Source organism: Myotis davidii, unplaced genomic scaffold (genome assembly GCF_000327345.1).
Source record: "Myotis davidii unplaced genomic scaffold, ASM32734v1 scaffold515, whole genome shotgun sequence".
Taxonomy (NCBI): Eukaryota; Metazoa; Chordata; class Mammalia; order Chiroptera; family Vespertilionidae; genus Myotis; species Myotis davidii.
In genome coordinates this window covers 767,976-773,711 of record NW_006286242.1, presented here as the reverse complement: position 1 = coordinate 773,711, position 5,736 = coordinate 767,976, and the positions used below count along the sequence as shown (strand labels likewise).

Here is a 5,736-nt window from a genome sequence, read left to right as displayed (position 1 = left end):
CAAATACACACCTATCAACAAGTAAATCTAAAAATCAAGTGAATAAATAATCTGATGAACAGAATAAATTCTTGATTATAATAGAATCAGGGGCATATGAAGGGAGTGGACTGACTATTCTTGGGGCGGGGGAAAGAGGAATGGGGGATGCAGGAAGAGACTGAACAAAAATCATGCACCTATGGATGAAGACAGTGGTGGGGGGTAAGGGTAAAGGGTGGGGTGGGAAATGGGTGGAGGGGAGCTATGGGGGGAAAAAGAGGAACAAGTGTAATAATCTGAACAATAAAGATTTAATTAGAAATAAAATAAAATACCCATTGCATTTTGAAGTTATTTATTACATGTTCTTACAATCTAATATCTTTTTAAAGTATGATACTTCGTAAAACACTGTGTTATATGAAGCAAGAATTCTCATGATCCATTCACAATGTGTTAAGAAGTTCAAGGAGATTGAAATTGTATCAAGCATCTTTTCAGTTCACAATGGCATGAAACTAGAAATCAACTACAATAAAAACACTCAAAAACATTCAAACACAGGGAGGCTAAATAGCATGTTGTTAATGAATGGATTAACAATGAGGTCAAGGAATATATAAAACCTTCCTGTAAAAAAAATTGAAAATGAACACACAACCACCTGAAATCTATGGGACAGAGTGAAAGCAGTCCTAAGAGGAAAATTCATAGCATTACAGACTTACCTCAAGAAATAAGGAAAGTCTCAAGTAAATAATTTAAGCCTACAACTAAAAGAATTAGAAAACATCAAGAAAAGCTCAGAGTAAGTAGAAGGAAGGAAATAATAAAGATCAGAGTGGAAATAAATAACATGGAGATTAAAGAAATAATACAAAAGATCAATAAAACCAAGAGCATGTTCTTTGAAACAATAAACAAGATTGATGAACTTTTAGCCAGACTCGTCAAGAAACAAAAGAGAGGATCCAAATAAATAAAATGAGAAATTAAAGAGTCGAGAAAAAGAAAAGCTGGTGGTGTACATAAATGCCTGTACTTGCCACCTCCCACAACCACATCAAAATTAAAGTTAAAATACACAGCAACCATCATTCAGAACCACCTGAAATCTGGCTGAATGGAAGTCCTACAACTAGAGAAGTAAAGAAGAAAACACACTGAGACTAGTAGGAGGGTTGGAGGTGTGGTGCAGGCTAGACTGTCACCCATGTGTGCTGCTTTTACATCAGGAGGTAGATTGTCTCTGGGAAGGCTGCCCGCAAGGACCAAGGGGTCCCAGGCCCACAACTGACTCCCAGCCCAGGCTCCTAGAGCTGGGAAAAGAAATCCCGATAACTAAAGGCTGTAAAAACCAGCTGGGATTGGGGCTCAGTGACACGGAAGCTGCTGGAGACTTTGGTGTTTCTTTTAAAGGGCCAGTGTACAAACTAAACCTACAAGGTCCTGTTTCCTCTGAGCTGCAGTTCCAGGAAAGGCTCTGGGGGACTCAGACATATATGGGGAGGAACTGGATTATTTGGTTTGGGGCAGGAACTTGAGTGCAGTGGTGCTCAAAAAGGTCATTGTTCCTGTGCTGGGACCTCCCCAGTAGCCAGGCTGACTGGAAGCCATATCTGTTTGCTCTGCCCTGGTGATACATTGAGACCATGCCCCATCCAGTTTGCAGCCCCACTCAACCTGTTTGCATTGGCTTTTGCATATGAATGGCATGTCTTTGCTTAGGCTTCAGATTTTGCTAAACTCTCTTAAACAAGCTGCAGGTGGGTCAGTGTGCCCCAAACCTATCAATAAAAGGCCCAAGACCCTACACTAGCATGAGCCTGGCTTACTTCATCCTGGGCCTTGCCTAGGCATCTCCAAATCCAATACAAATAGCTCCTGCAGTGTAGTCCCAGGCAGTGGCTGATTTTGCACCTCCCTGGAGGACCTAGAGATAATGCACTGGGTGAACAGCTTCAGACCATAGCAGATTACAACTCTACACAGCTGTAATGACACACTCAAGGGGCAGTCTCAGTGAGCACCAAAGCCCCACTGAAGCAAGTCCTTCATAAGGGTATTTCCTGTACAGCAGCTCTCCCACTGTAGCTGGGGCTGGTCTTCACAGCCAGTTGGCCTGGAGGTCAATTCCTCCCAGTTACACCAGTAGCTGTCAAGGTTCAACTACAAGACTGTGTACACAGCCCACACTGGGATGCACCTAGAGTATCCAGCTCAGGTGACTGGGGAGGCTGAGCCACTGGGCCCTATAGGACACCTACTACCAATTCCACACAAGGCCACACTACCAATTCCAGTAGACATAGCAGGTCTACCTAATACATAGAAACAATACAAGGAAGCAGCCAAAAATGGGGAGCCAAACATGTCTCAAATGAAAGAAATGGAAGCAAGCAAACTTTTGAATACAGAGTTCAAAACCATGGTTATAAGGTTGCTCAAGGATCTTCATGAGATTTTAAAGGATCTTAGAGAGAATGTGAAAGACATGAAAAAGGACCTGTAAGAAGTTAAGCATACACTAACTGAAATAATTTACAGGGATTTAGCAGTAGAGTAGAGGAGTCTGAGAATCAAATCAATGATTTGGAATACGAGGGAGCAAAAAACACCCAATCAGAAGAGCAAACAGAAAAAAGAATAAGAAATATGAAAATAGTGTAAGGAGCCTCTGGGACAACTTCAAGGATACCAAAATTCGCATTATGGGGGTGCCAAAAGGAGAAGAGAAAGAGCAAGATATTGAAAACCTATTTGAAGAAATAATGACAGAAAACTTCCCCTACCTGGTGAAAGAAATATACTTATATGTCTAGGAAGCACATGGAATCCCAAACAAAAGGAATCCAAAGAAGACCACACCAAGACCCATCATAATTAAAATGCTAAGGGCTAAAGACAAAGAGAGAATCTTAAAAGAAGCAAGAGAAAAGCAGTTAGTTACCTACAAGGGAGCGCCCATATAACAGTCAGCTGATTTCTCAACTGAAACTATGCAGGCCTAAAGGGACTGGCAAGAAATATTTAAAGTGATGAATAGAAAGGACCTACAACCAAGATTATTCTACCAAGCAAAGCTCTCATTTAGAATTGAAGGTCAGATAAAGAGCTTCACAAATAAGAAAAAGCTAGAGTTCATCACCACCAAACCATTATTGCATGAAATGTTGAAGGGTATTTTTAACAAGAAAATGCTAAAAGCGTTCATCATCACCAAACCAGTATTACATGAAATATTAAAGTAAGAAAAAAAATATTTTTTAAAAAAAATAAAAATATGAACAATAAAATGGCAATAAAGATATGTCAGCAATTGAATCTAAAAATCAAAATAAATAAAATCTAATCACAAAAATAAACTGGTGAATAAAGTAGAATCATAGGCATGGAAGCAATGAAACAGACTGATGAATTTCAGAGGGAAGGGCAGAAGGGCTGGGAAGAGATTAACCAAAGATCTTACCTATGGACACAGTAAGGTGGTGAAGGCCTGGGGCGGGTTAGGAACTGGTGGAGGGGACAATGAGACTAAAAAAGGGGACATCTGTAATGCTCTCAACAATAAAGATTTTTTTAAAAAGAAGTTAAAGAGGCAGAGTAACAACTGACATCACAGAAAAACAAAAGATTATAAGAAAATACTATGAACAACTATATGCCAACAAATTGAACAACCTGGCTGAAATGGACAAATTCCTAGAAACATAAAATCTTCCAAAACTCAAGCTGGTAGAATCAGAAAACCTTAAATGGCCAATAACAACTAGTGAAATTGAAGCGGTAATCAAAAATCTCCCAGCAAACAAAAGTCCTGCACTGGACACCTTCACAGGCAAGTTTTACCAAACATTCAAAGAACTATAACCTGTCATCCTCAAACTATTTAGAAAATTTAAGTGGAGGGAAGACTTCCAAGCTCTTTTACGAGGCCAGCATTATCCTAATTCCAAAACCAGATAAAGAGACTTCAAAAAGAAAATTACAGGCCATTATCTCATATGAACATAGATGCTAAAATCCTCAACCAAATGTTAGCAAATCAGATCCAGCAATACGTTGAAAGATCATACACCGTGACCAAGTGGGTTTTATTTCAGAAAAACAAGGCTTGTACAGTATTCTCACATCAGTAATGTGATGCATCACATAAACAAAATGAAGGATAAAATATAACATGATCATATCAATAGATTCAGAAATAGCACTTAACAAAGTATAACATGAATTTATGATAAAAATTCTCAGCAAAGTGGGAATAGAGGGATCATTCCTCAACATAATAAAAGCCATATGAGACAGACCTATAGCCAGCATCATGCTCAATAAGCTAAAACTAAAAGTGTTTCCTTTAAGATCAGGAACAAGACAGAGGATATCTGCATTCAACATAGTACTGCAAGTCCTAACCATAGTCATCAGATAAGGAGAAAAAATAAAAGGCATCCAAGTTGAAAAGGAGGTAGTGAAAATGTCATTATTTGCAGATGAACATAATATTGTACACAGAAAAATTTAAAGATTCCATGAAAACTTCTAGATTTAATAAGTGAATTTGTCAAAGTAGCAGGATATAAAATTAATATCCAGAAATCAGTGGCACTTTTATACACCAATAATTAACTCTCAGGAAGATAAACTTTAAAAACAATCCCATTTACTACTGCTACAACAGAAAATGATATCTTGGAAAAATCCTGTTCTCAGAAAAGTAGAGGACATTGAAAAATGAAGTACAGGAAGATACAACCAAGTGTATGCATATACTGTCTTCATGGATTGGAAGAATTACCATCATTAAAATGTCCATACTACCCAAAACAATGCAATCCCTATTAAAAGAACAATGATATATTTCACAGATCCAGAATAAATATTTCAGAAATTTATATGGAACGAAGAAAAGCCCCCAAATAGCCTCAGCAAATTTGAGAAAGAAGAAGAAAGTTGGGGAATCAAAATACCAAATATCAAATATACTACAAAGCCATTGTAATCAAAACAGCCTGGTACTGGTACAAGGACAGGCATATAGACCAATAGAACAAACAGAGACCCCAGAAATTGACCCATGCCATTATGGCCAATTAATATTTGACAAAGGAAGTAAGAGCATATAATGGAGTAATGATAGTAATGATAGTCTTTCCAATAAGTGGAGTTGGGAAAATGGGACAGGTACATGAAAAAAAAATAAACTAGATTGCCAACTTACACCATACGCAAGAATAAGCTCAAGTCTGGCCAGTGTGGTTCAAGAGGTTGAGCATCAACCTGTGAACCAAGAGATTGCTGATTTGATTCACTGTCAGGCCACTTATATGTTGAATCTAGTGAACAAAAGAAACTGAGGACCAAAATAGTTCCAGAAACATAGATGCATGGAACAAATTGACAGATCTCAAAGGAGAGGTGTGTGGGCGGCATGGGAAGAGATTAACCAAAGAATTTATACCCATACTAGAGGCCCGGTGCACAAAAATTTGTGCACTGGTGGGGGGGGGGGGGGGTCCCTCAGCCCAGCTTGCCCCCTATCACATACTGGGAGCCCTAGGGGATGTCCTACTACCTGCTCCCTGCTCCCCTTGGGGAGTGGGCCTAAGCCACAGTCTGGCCTCCCTTTGTGGGAGTCAACCAGGCTGATCAGGGGAAGGCCGCAGCCCCATCACCGCACTGTTGCAGCCACTGCCAGTCATGGCCGCCACCAAGATGTTTTCATCAACACGGACTCCAGTCCGTTTACCATGAAAA

At 39.4% G+C, this 5,736-nt stretch overlaps 1 protein-coding gene across 2 annotated transcripts in view; it reads left to right on the top strand.

Moving 5' to 3' along the window:
* Nucleotides 1-5,736, top strand: part of ZNF438 (zinc finger protein 438) — a 223,529-nt gene that overhangs the window by 60,579 nt on the left and 157,214 nt on the right. The gene's annotated exons all lie outside the window — the stretch shown is intronic.